The sequence below is a fragment of the Apostichopus japonicus genome, chromosome 13 (assembly GCF_037975245.1).
Source record: "Apostichopus japonicus isolate 1M-3 chromosome 13, ASM3797524v1, whole genome shotgun sequence".
Taxonomy (NCBI): domain Eukaryota; kingdom Metazoa; phylum Echinodermata; class Holothuroidea; order Aspidochirotida; family Stichopodidae; genus Apostichopus; species Apostichopus japonicus.
Window position 1 is genome coordinate 10,309,017 of NC_092573.1, and position 11,395 is coordinate 10,320,411.

The 11,395-nt window shown below is 38.1% G+C and overlaps 1 long non-coding RNA gene across 1 annotated transcript; it reads right to left on the reverse strand.

The window, feature by feature from the left end:
- Positions 1-7,814: 7,814 nt before the first annotated feature.
- LOC139978167 (uncharacterized) lies at positions 7,815-11,395 on the reverse strand. The gene is made up of 4 exons (XR_011796913.1): positions 11,235-11,395; positions 10,057-10,173; positions 9,169-9,257; positions 7,815-8,610 (listed from the first exon to the last, which is right to left on the reverse strand). It is a non-coding gene; the product is annotated as an uncharacterized lncRNA (long non-coding RNA).

The following is an 11,395-nucleotide window of genomic DNA, read 5'->3' on the forward strand; positions in this document are numbered from 1 at the left end:
CGAAAAAAACATTTCCGTTCTTGCTGTGTGCATATACCAACGATAAATGTTTTGGCGGGCTCGCGAGATCGCTTCAAAAAGCGAAACTTATACAACACATGTGTATTCGAATCAATACGCGTATATATTCGAATAAATACGCGGAAATATTATGCGGTGTTTGTCCCACATGGCTTGCCATATCCGAGTGCCGAGTCTGGAGTGAGACAGTTCGTCAATATATGCAGGGAGCTGCAGCGACGTAGCCAGGAATTTGAAAGGGGGGGGAGCACTTTTTGCGATTGATATGGATTTTCAAAGTTGTAGGCACGACTATCTGAGCGGAGCGCCACCATTGGTTGGCGCGGAGCGTACAAGAAAATTTTTGGTTTTACAAACCCCCCCAGATGGCCGGAAACGGCCCTTCCCGAGTGTTCATTCTGGTTCCCTGGCCTCTTGCTAACTTGAGACACCTCATTCAATATCACTTTTAAACCCAAAAAACAAACGAGTTAAAATAGTACGTAATTCAATACTACATAATGTATATATTTAAAATTAGCAAGGTACATGTACAGAGTAGTCTTACTTTTCAACTTCTGATAATTGTATATACAAAGATAGGCCAGAAATGTCTTTGATACAACTACAGCCAGTACTTGTCTTTGATACAACTGTAGCTAGTATGTATGTATGTATGTATATGTATGTATATTAGATCCTCCTGCAAGCAGGAACTCGCGAAGAAGCCTCATAGGCTTATCAAAGCCGTAAGCTGACCGAAGTCAGTCTCTTACATTCATATTTAACGTCCATAATTATGAATTGTTAATTGTCAACTACTCTGTAACTGGACGACATACATTAATCTGGGAGTGACTCGAACCGGGGACCTTATGATTGAAAGGCACCGGCGTTAACCACTGAGCTAAAACTCCAAGGTAGTAAATGTTTAAGTTAGCCTAATAAGAGAAGGCGAGAGCTATCCGACGATTGCCATCTGATGCAAATTTCTCAACTGTTTTCTCAACTGAAATATTATTTGAGTAAACGGGTTCTTAACTAGATGTTACTACTGACAAGATCGGAATCTAGTCTTTTTCGGCGGGTAGAGTGTTGATTGAAACGACACGCGATAGAAATGACAGCCTAGATGACAGAAGAATAGGTCACCAATAATTTGGCCATATTCTTGCTACGTTCATTTCAATAGTTTTTCCTGTCTAGAATCTTAAACTCGTCCAGCAAGCTTATGGATTTGAATTATGGGTGTATTTTAAAAAAAGGTAACTTGCCCAAAAATGTGTAGGCCCGGACCTGCAGTGCTACATACTGGCTACGCCCCTAATCATATGATATCTTATTATCAGCAGATTTTGTTTCCTGTTTGAATTCTTTTACATGTTCTTATACGTAATATATCAGAAAGACAAACATAGTGCCCTTTTACAATTTTTCCAGTAGGATGATTCTTGTTTATTGTCCAATGTCTGGACTTTAATACATTTGACGAACTTAACTGATGGACAATATAAACTTTCATATTTTGTAATATAGCCAGATATGCAGTGGTCTAAAAAAAAATATCGTTATCGCAGTGTATTAGCGGTGTAATAATTATTTATAGGAAGTGCGTATCACGATTGCTACTGTAGCTTAGCTTCATAACATGCTGTTCGTGCAACAACTTAGGACGAATCAAAGAAAGGATGAGAACGAACGTTGTCGACGTTGTTGTGCATACGGTTCGTGACATAAGGCAATATGTATGTTATTACGCTGTGGCCAACTGTAGGCTTGTAATAGGCTATAGGCTAAATTTAGCTAATTGCATCTGCCAAACTAAGTTAGTAGTTCAATCAGTAGGCGGGAATGTTACTACGATTATAATCGAGTTAACGGTGCTGACGAGTATTCAAGATCAAAAGAGCACTGACAAAATACCATGCTAAAAAACGACAGTTTTTAAACATTTTTTTTCGAAACTGAAAGGGGGGAGCGGTCGCTCCCCCTGCTCCCCCCCCTGGCTACGTCCCTGGGGAGCTGCTACTTTTAGAGTAGCAGCTCCCTTGATGTATGTCAGTTGTATAGACTGTATAGCACGCTTTCTTGGGTTTCTTGAGTTAATCGACCTGCCTTGGTCGAAAAATGACCTCTTTTTACCAATTAGCGTGCAACGCCTGTCACATATTTTGCTTGTATGAGGGTCTTTGTGTGAACGCTGTGTGAAACTAATGTACTACATGTAGATATGAACATATTTCAACACAATGTTTCCACGAAGAGCCTAATGGTGTTAATAAGCTATGTAGGCTAATTGGAGAACCTGATGTCGATTTAGGACCGTAATGAATCCATTTCTTAACGAGTCCATTCTTGAGGGGATAGGTCATTTATTGTTTCTGCCCCTCGCTTATGGAACCAACTTCCCTTAAAAATCAGAAAAACATGTACTCTCTAACTTTAAGAAGAGCATAAAATCCCACATAATGACAAAAGCTTTTATATAATCTTGTACCATTAAGTTTTTCTTCTGTCATTGTTTTTGTATTATTCTGTATTATTTGTATCATTTCTCATTGTCAATTGCGCCATGAACATTCTTTGAGTCTTATTATTATTATTATTTGGTAATCAAAAAACTTTCCTAGCTACAGCGTGCTATAACTGGAACCAATAAAAGCAGATCTTTAATGCACGCATCACATCGTGTATGTTCCCTTTATCACTACTCCTCGCTCCGCAGGAAAGCCCTCACAGATGAGCATATACTGGAACCCCTTCACACCATATTTACGCCCGTAACATAAACATGGTACTAATAATACATGCGCTGCTGAGTCATGATTGCACATGCCCATTTATATGCACATACCCCACTTTTCGTCAAACATTTCTCCATTGATGAAACTAATTGAAAGGTTACCATACGTAAATAATATCAAAGAGTGGTGTGCACAACACAGAACAGAGTTGCTTTCTCTGTGGGTTTTAGCTCTCCGGAAGTTTATGACTGTGTTTACCTCCATGGTGTGTGTAATGCCTTCTTGTAACATCCATAGCTCTAAAAGTGTATCCGATTGAAAACCATTATACTTGGTATGTTGGTTGCCCATATAGATAGGGACCTTATTAATTTTATTGGAGGTCTGAAGAGTCATCTGAAATCAGCAATCTTGAAAACAGTGTTTCCTTATACCTTTTCTCAAGGATGGAAACATGTAGGTTGGTTACCCATTCCGAGTTGGACGAGCCCCTTGATACTGACATTTGATGTCAACTAGCTCAAATGTAGAAACGTTGCGGCCAATTGTCAAAATTCATCATATGGTCAACAGTATCTGCGGAAATGAGATTGCGAATTTCAGTTCATGGTGACCATAACATCCTTGGGTAGTTTTGATTGCGAAATAGTCATATAATGGCTAATCATACGATCATCAGTGCCATAATTAGATACCGATCTGCTCTCCTTTAGGTGGAATTTCTCGCGCTCTCTGCCATTTTGTATCGACCGTGCACTACAGAATGAAATTTGCACCCTGTATATATATGTCTGTTTATGAAACCTTCAAAGTGCTGTGTGCATAACACAGATCAGAAAAGTTTTATCTGTGATTTGTCAAACATGCCACTAAGTATTAGGAAGAATCTAATTAGAACTTACCCGCGAAATTTCTTTCTGGGCCATCCTTTGTATATTCACATTATTAAGATACTTTGGACGATAAAATTCATCAAAAAATGGTGTTATTCAGGACATTTTAACGGTTGTGTTAACAGCTACGCTGAATAAGTACGCTAACTTGAATCTAATCTTACAGGGGACCTTCACATATAAAACATGCTGGCTTTTCACAGGATACTTTAATACAGATATCGTCATCAAATAAAAAAGGGAAAAAAAGAAGGAAATAAAAAAAAAATAGATAGAGAGAGAGAAATGAAGATGAGTAAAATGTAACGGCAAATATTTCATCTTGATGTATAGAAATGAGAAACTACATAAGTAAACTGTTTGAAGTTGGAAAACAATTTTGCTTCATTTGTTGTGCTATCTCTTTCAAATAAGAGTGTAATTATTTTAAACTTGCTCAAAGTCTTTCCAATTCTCGGGTGCAGTGATGACCATGCGTTTCCTTTGCCTTACATTGAATGGGTCAATATTTTTGTAAAGCATTGTTGTTTTTGTTTATGTAAATATCTGTGATAATTGTTTAAATGAATTCTTGTTCTTTCTTAGTCGGTAGAATGTTTCAAACAGATACAGCTAGCATAGCAATAGATGCATATTATTATTATAACGTCAGTGACAGCAATTTGTAATTTATTCAGGGTAAGCAATTATTCCTTAAAAAGTGGTACTCCGTTAATTAATTGCATCAAGTATATTGAAAGAGCAAACTTGAAAATGTTGCCAGAGTTGTTTTACAATGTAAGGTTGATAAAAACTAGGGGATTTAATTTTCTTAAGTTAGGTTCCCTTTTTTTTACTTTAATTTTCAAGACTTGACTCTCCTTACACTGCACAAAAGTTGAGCTATTCTGCAGTATTACTGCTCAAGGTCAATACTAGATGTCAAGTTTGCCATAAACCGGAGTTCTATATCAACCATAGAAGTAAAACACGAAGAGCGAACACTTTATGTAGTAAACCACATGAATATACCTAATAGTGATGTGCACTGTTTGTACTGAAGATGCAATAAGTTTTACCAACCATGCTATATGTACAGTGTCTTTGCACACAGAATTCTTCACTTATAATATTGCTAAACACTGGTTTCAGATTTTTCCTTATACTTTGTAACGATGTAATGATTTCATATATATTGATAATTTCATCATTTTTATTCCCTTCATATTGGGAAATATTGCCACGGCAAGGTGGTACTATTTCATTAAAATTTACATTTTGTTCGTTTCTTCTTAAACTAAAACTTGAATCTATTTAATCTCTGATGTAAGTGATTGATGAATCAATTACTGTTATTATTGATTGAGGTATCATAAGCAATTCACAAGGAGGGGGTTTCATGCATTGCTGCCTTTTGTCGAACCATCCTATTTTCAGTAGACAGGGTACTATTTTCTACTGTATGTTGTACATTCATTATCTTTTTACATTGTGATCATTGTGTAAGTTTAGGTGAGGTGCAAATTTAGAAAAACCTTGGCAGCAGTCAGTGCTTAGAATTTGAATTTACCTGTCTGTAGGGAGATTTAGTGGTTCTAGTTTCTATTCAGATATTATATTTTTCAACAAAAAAACTTTGATAAATATCACATAATTGCCCTGAATGGATACAGTTTATATAAATTCTGGTAGGAAATGAAGAATGAGTTGGAAAAAGGAATCGAGGTGGGGTAAGTAAGAAATGATAAGAAACACCTGCCAACACTTTTGTCTTAATCTCAATTTTGTATCCAGGAGATGATCTTTAATTGTTTATTAGTCATCGGTTTAGAGAGTTGCAGTGACAGGACTTGTTAGAATAATTTTGTAAGATCAAGAGGTTGCCTAGAAAATGACTTTTCCTAGAATTTGCTGTTACTGTCTGAAGACATTTGTATGAGTTTAAGACAAAATCCCTGTCCTGAAAAATAATTAGAGTAAGGGACTTGTTTTACTTTGTGTTCCAATGAGTTATGATTTGAATCAGTTTAGAATTTTGCCCCCATTGAGATAATACAGTGACTCCAGTCAGAAAAACACTGTAAAGACTCAATTTAAATGACAAGCACTCGTTGCATCTCTGCTCGGGCTCAATAACTGTGATGTTATCAAGATGTTGTATATTTCTTGCCTAATTAACAATTTGCAGTTCATTTGCAGCACATTTGCAGTGTACCTGTTATGTTGTGGTGTGTAGGGACTGCTCAGGATTTGTGTGATGAAAACATTACACTGCATGAAATTTAATGTTAGAATATACTAAAATATATTAAAATACATCATCGGGGCTGCTATTGGCTGAAACAGTACTTGCTACGACCATACCCCACCAGGACTTTGAGTAGGGTGTCATTGTTCAGGTGATGGAGGGGGGGGGGGGCAGGGGCAGCAGAGTGCAAAATGAGGTTTTAAAATTTGAAACTGAGAACACAGAAGGATTATTTGTTATGAAGAGAAGTTATATGACCTGAAACTGGGAGCACAGAAGTGTACATCATTGGTTAGCAGTAACGATAGCTTCCTCACTTAGGGGAGCTAAGTAAGGCCAAAATCCTGTTGATTATGCAATCACTTTTCTAGGCAACCCATATAAAATGTAATTAATATTTGTACATTATATGTAATATAAGACGGATTGATGTAATTTCATGAATATATAAGTATATTTACGAGGGAACAATACATCTTTTGTTTCAATTCTATTTTGATTTAAGTCTTCATACTTTTATGTGTGAAACTATCAAGGACACAGGCTTCTCTTATGGTAGAGGGGGAAAAGAACCAATGTCATCTTAAAGGAAGGTTCCCCTTTTCCTTTTAGAAATTTTCGCAGAATGGAAGCATGCCTAGCTGTTAAATGGTGCTATATTTTGCAACTTGAAACAATTTTGAAGTTTTAACTGTTTAGGTTTCACTGCACATTTTGTTTAGAGTTTTAGATTCATGTACTGCAGGCCTACACTAGGAATAGTTTGTAAAATATTGTCTGTCCATTGGGGCTGTGGGGTGATTTGAAACTTCCCATCCTCAAAGTATACATGGTTGCAGCCTTGATCACAAGGGATGTTGATATACGTAGAATATCGCAAAAGCTTACTTCAGTTGGCTACTTGATGCTAGAGCTCTTCAGACCTACAAAGCTTATGGTGAAACAGCTGCAAGTTAGAAGGCAATTCCTGATGAGTCCCTTTCACCTCCCTATCCCCCACCAGTGTCCCCTCCCCTCCCTATACCCCAACAGTGTCCCCTCACCTATCCTACAGCTCCCTATTCCACACCAGTGTCCCCTCACCTATCCCACATCTCCCTATCCCACACCAGTGTCCCCTCACCTCCCTATCCCCACCAGTGTCCCCTCACCTCCCTATACCCCACCAGTGTCCCCTCACCTCCCTATCCCTCACCAGTGTCCCCCTCACTTCCCTATACCCCACCAGTGTCCCCTCACCTCCCTATCCCCCACCAGTGTCCCATCACCTCCCTATCCCCACCAGTGTCCCCTCACCTCCCTATCCCCACCAGTGTCCCCTCACCTCCCAATCCCCCACCAGTGTCCCCTCACTTCCCTATGCCCCACCAGTGTGCCCCACCAGTGTCCCCTCACCTCGCTATCCCCCACCAGTGTCCCCTCACCTCCCTATCCCCCACCAGTGTCCCCTCACCTCCCTATCCCTCACCAGTCCCCCTCACTTCCCTATGCCCCACCAGTGTCCCCTCACCTCCCTATGATCCACCAGTGTCCTCACCTGATCCCCCACCAGTGTCCCTTACCTCCTTATCCCTCACCAGTGTTCCCTCACCACCCTATTCCCCACCAATGTCCACCTCACCTCCCTATGCCGCACTAGTGCCCCTCACTCCCTATCCACCACCAGAATCTCCTTTACCTCCCTGTCCCCCACCAGTGTCCCTCACCTCCATATTTAAAGCTATGGAATCCCTTTGCAAGCACAGTGAGAGAAACTTCATGTATTCTTCCCCATTTCTAGGAACCAACCAATTTCCATGTATCATTCAATTTATCATTACAAAGGGTTGGATGTGCAGAAAATTCAAATATTTGTCAGCTAATCTATAAACTGGTAATTCCATGAACAATTCTGATGAGAAGCAGGGATATGGAGACATGAATTATTATAAAGCAAACAACAATGAGAAATGGAAGTCAAAAATTTACAAAAAAAATATTTATTAACATCTGCTGATGACATCTGACATGCATCTCCTGCACATCACAAAGAAAAATGTATTAAGGGTAATATTGAACTTATTGAATTGAAAACGTAAAATATATAAGGGATCGACGGTGTTATGCTTATATCAAGCAGAAAGACATACAAAAGACTACATTGCGCTCATAAAACGGGTCAGTGGTGAAAGTCCCTCACCGAGAAATTTGGAGATAAGCATAAGAGTTTCAAGAGTTTGCGGAGGCCTACATTATATTCAAGACAGATGATGCTCCCTCCACCCCCCAAATATTTCCTCCCCATACTCTCCCTCACCTGTACCAAATCTCCCTTCTCAGCCCCCAACTGCCCCCCCCCCCCCCAACAGTGCATGTTGTTGTACACAGGCCACAATAATCACCACAGAAACACAGAATGGCAAGAATTTCATGACAAGAACACAACACTGAAACTTCTTTGCTTGTTTGTATCTCAATCCCCCCCCCCCCCCCCTTCAACCCCTCAATCCCAAAATAAAAAAGCAACAAAGAAATGCATCGATCCAGTAGCAAAACAGTTGTACAAGTTTGAAGTTTCAAAAACAGAAAAAAGGCGTGATATTCCACAAAAGATTTCAGATATCATGATTGGCCATTGATTGCGAGGTGTTCATCTTCTTCCTCTTGGTAATAGACTTGGCAAAAGAGCTATGAGAAAAACTGGAGTGTCCTTCTAATTTAATTTGCAAAATTCTTGGAATGTTTATCAAACTGTGATTAAACAGATCTGTAAAAGAAAAGAAATACATCAGGGATCAACAAGTTGCAAATTTCGCATTCAACAAATCCACGTTTCTTTGCCAAAAAGGGGGTTGCATTTTTAATGATTTTTCATACATCTGAGATGAGTAAATGCCTTGACAGAATCAACCCTACAAAAATTTTCAAAATGTTAGTTTTACTAGAAATTGAAGGGAGGAGCTTGGGGTGAGGGGGGAGACAGCATTAAATTAGATTCACTAACAGAAATAATCTTGTCGTTACGGATGGGAATATTATTTTGCCAATATATAACTTCTGTTCTTGACATGATCGTCTACACTCAATTATATTCTTCTAATTCTATGGATCCATTCAAGTTACAAAATTTCATGATTTTACTACCACCGTATGAAGCATCAACTGAAGTTGCCCGATTTCATTTTGACAAATTAGTCTTTAACAATTTCTCACACTGAAGATTTCAACACTAAAGGCCAGTACCACCTAGCCCAACCACAACTTTAAAGAATCAACCAATTAAGTATTTCATTCAGTTCGTTCAAAATAAGCAACATTGATTTACCTTAATTTGGAGAAGATATTTTGTCAATCCATCACTGATGAACTAACGGCTTGTACAGCATTGGCAACATCCTGGACTGCATTTACAATCTAGACAGAAAGTAAAGAACATTTGGCAATCATAAATCAAACACATTTATAATCAAATGTACTTGTGTGTACATTAAAGCAGGTGTTTGTAAAACGGCCCAAATTATTGAGTCATGTAACTAAAATCCTCTCCTTGGGAATCCTTCACCTAAATGATATATATTCAGTAATTGATTACAAAAAAAAAAATGTAATTTGAAAAGACAGCTGAGAAGCCTAACAAATTGAGTGACATTCTGAAGGAATATCATAATGTACACTATATGGAGACTTATTTTAACATAATGCAAAACTCTGATAATTAAATTAATTTAATGCATACTGTTCAATTTAAAATTCTACAGTTTAAGCAAAACAATACATATTGTATTCATGACATAAATGTTGCCTAAATGAAGAGGCAATACTTCTCATATAGGTGAAGCTTGGTAGGTACACATACTTTGTCAAGCCTGCCCTAGTTGTCAGTACCTATTGCAAAATTCCAGCATTCATCACTGCTTTCATAACCATTAGAGGTATAGTTGGACAGTTCAGAGGCTACTCGTTCCACATGTGTAGAACAGTGGCATGCACTAACATTTCAGTGAAAAGTTGGGGTATGATACTTAACCCAGGACCACGAGCTCTCATAATATTTTCAAATATTAGAGCAGTCAGTTTATTACATTAATATCTACTCGATATTCATGTGTTTTTGTTTGCAAAGCCTTCTCTTTATTGCATTCTATCAACTGTTTCTCTTAAAGTAAGCTAACACTCATTACACTGCATAAAGCAGAAGATGTAGTCTACTCACCAGGACAACAATCCTCACATTTCTTGTTGGTGCCGGCACATCCTTTGCAGCCCTCTGATGTGCAGCAGCTTCCATCTTTGCAACAGTCTTGTCCCTTACAGCCACACTCTTTGCCCTCTGCAGATAAACAACAATATTGCGTATGTAGATGAATTGGACAGACTTTGTCATTAGAACCTGATAGTATTTACTATGACTAGCACATACAGGTAACAATGTTAAAATTACAATTTTGAAGTCATTCCTTTTTCCTTTGCTGGTTCTTGTCCTTCTTATCACAAGTACAGTAAACCCACACACAACTTTGCTCCAATGGTAGGAGGCAAATTGCATTTTATTGCACTTTTTTTGGTCTTTTGCAAGCCCCTCACATGATTCAGAATGTCATACTTTTGAGCATCTTGTGTTACTATTCTCCAAATAGTTCAAATTGTGACTGCTCTAACAATTTGCGAGAAAATAAGATGAAAAATGAAATGTGATCACACGTACAGTATAATAATGATGAAATTCATCACAATAACATTTGTTCACTACCTTGGTTCATTGGAGGAACTGGTGTGATTACAAGCTCTATTAGCTGAACATTGTGTTGAGTTAGATATAGTGGATCGATCATGATGGATAGTAAAATATCTATTTCAATGAAGAAAACTTTGACATGAAATAACTGTAGCATTATAACATTATTTCTTTGGGATGATCTCTATACAGATCTGAAGTGTGTATTATGTGAACCTGAAGCACAAATGAGTATGTCCTACTAAGCCTGGCAGCATGATGCTACAGCTTCCCCAGCATCCTCTTTTTGAAATGATTACTAGGAAGGACATTTGCTTACATTACAGTGAGATATCAGGTTTTGCAGCTGCTATCATCAATACTCAGGCGCAAGAAGTGTGAAGTTTATACATATTCAACTTCACAAAGAGCATTATAGTTTGGTGTAGACATTTGAGGGTAAAACAAAACCTATTTTGACAGTAATATAATGTTAAGCTTTTGATTCCTTTTTCGCATGATTGTTACGAATTTAGGCCTAAGTTAGGCCACGGTTAGTACGATATTCGCCGCTACAATAGAAGCGCACAAAAACACATGGAAAGAATGTGCAAGGTTAGACATAAAACTTAAATGTTAGTAAAACTCAATAGTGGAGAAATAGACAACGAACTTACCGATGCAGCATTTACACTTCATGTCGCCAGGCATGTTGAAAAAGATGATTTTTTTTCTATTCTTGAAATAGTACAAGTTTGGTTTGGTCTCGTAACAGCGCTTGGAATTGCGAATGGTTTAGATAAGCATTGTGAGTGGTATATAAATAATCTACATGCTT